The sequence below is a fragment of the Dioscorea cayenensis genome, chromosome 1 (assembly GCF_009730915.1).
Source record: "Dioscorea cayenensis subsp. rotundata cultivar TDr96_F1 chromosome 1, TDr96_F1_v2_PseudoChromosome.rev07_lg8_w22 25.fasta, whole genome shotgun sequence".
Taxonomy (NCBI): domain Eukaryota; kingdom Viridiplantae; phylum Streptophyta; class Magnoliopsida; order Dioscoreales; family Dioscoreaceae; genus Dioscorea; species Dioscorea cayenensis.
The window spans coordinates 6,116,214-6,116,704 of record NC_052471.1 but is presented as its reverse complement, the minus strand read 5'-3'; the positions used below and the strand labels follow the sequence as shown (position 1 = coordinate 6,116,704).

General features: G+C 43.4%; 1 non-coding gene across 1 annotated transcript; it reads left to right on the top strand.

The window, feature by feature from the left end:
• Positions 1-384: 384 nt before the first annotated feature.
• Positions 385-491, top strand: LOC120266481. The gene has a single exon (XR_005538183.1). It is a non-coding gene; the product is annotated as a small nucleolar RNA R71 (small nucleolar RNA).

The following is a 491-nucleotide window of genomic DNA, read 5'->3' as shown; positions in this document are numbered from 1 at the left end:
ATGCCATTACCTACAAAATTGACGTTCTCAACCAAAGATGCATCACCAATAGAGATCGGGCAATCAGAGGAAGCATGTCATCCACCATACCCGGTGCAAGTACTCACGGCCGCCACTCTATTTGAAGTTATAAGATCTAACTTCTTACTCAAATTTTCCACTTGCACAGCCAACGAAGTTACTGCGTCTATCTCATGAAGACCGGCCATCTTTTTCTTCTCAATGGCATTCCATTCGTAGCTATTTAAACCCATTTCTTCAATAAGTTGACGGGCCTCATCAGGGGTCCTGCTACCTAAGGTAGCTCCTACTGCCACATCCAAGAGTTGTCTTGTACTTGGATACAACCCGTTGTAAAAAGTCTGAACAATCACCCACTCTGGGAATTTATGTTGTGGACACTTTCTCATGAGCTCCTTGAACCTTTCCCATGTCTGAAATAGAGACTCCAATTCCGACTGTACAAAGGATGAGATCTTATTCCTAAGCAT